A 777-nucleotide genomic window follows, 5' to 3' on the forward strand; every position below is an offset into this window, starting at 1 on the left:
ACAAGGTCTGCCCCACTCCCCCAAGCCTGCCCAGTACATGACTGGTGGTCATCTCAGGTTACCTCCCTGTCCAAGCCCCATGACACTGTCCTGGTGGTCATCACAAGCTCGCTTCTTGCCCATCCACCTGAGTGGCCACATATGAAGGTCATCTGTCTCTGCCCCCTCCTTCCCAGGCCTGCGGTCCCACATGGATTTCTGCTAGTCTCTATCTAGCTTGTTCTCTGTTCTCAGAGCCTGTCTGAGCCTGAGCATTGGTGCTGGGCACTAGACTCATGCTCCTCTCAGGCTCACTGTTTTCCGTTATATGTTAGACTACTAATCATTCAAATGTTCACAGATTAAAACAGAGTCTAGACATAGCTTCTCTCTTTTCTGCAACCTACTGAGACACATGTGACATAGCAGTCACATCTGCAGTGCCTCCCTCTTCCTTTTTTCATAGTGAATTTAAGCCATGTTAGGCTAGAGGCCTTTTCATCATTGCCATCGTCATGATCAATAGAAATGGTCTAAGATGATGATGATGATGATGATGATAAATAAAATGGCCCCAAAACATCTATGGATGGAAGGAGAATTTGTAGAATCTAATTTAGCTTTTGGTATGTTGATCAAATTCCAGGATAGACAGGTGCCCATGAATATATGATTAGCACTAAGTGAACTTGGTGGGTTATTAACGTAAAATGAAAAGGATCTGAATTTGGTATGTAGTGTAGATATAAGAATGGATCCAGGAGGAGTTGGGGTTTGGACAGAAATAAATAAGATCAA

The 777-nt window shown here is 44.0% G+C and overlaps 1 non-coding gene across 1 annotated transcript; it reads right to left on the minus strand.

The window, feature by feature from the left end:
* Positions 1–306: 306 nt before the first annotated feature.
* On the minus strand, positions 307–436 carry LOC127681977 (small nucleolar RNA SNORA17). Its single transcript, XR_007977300.1, has one exon. It is a non-coding gene; the product is annotated as a small nucleolar RNA SNORA17 (small nucleolar RNA).
* Between the last annotated feature and the right edge of the window lie 341 nt (positions 437–777).

The sequence above is a fragment of the Apodemus sylvaticus genome, chromosome 3 (genome assembly GCF_947179515.1).
Source record: "Apodemus sylvaticus chromosome 3, mApoSyl1.1, whole genome shotgun sequence".
Lineage (NCBI taxonomy): Eukaryota > Metazoa > Chordata > Mammalia > Rodentia > Muridae > Apodemus > Apodemus sylvaticus.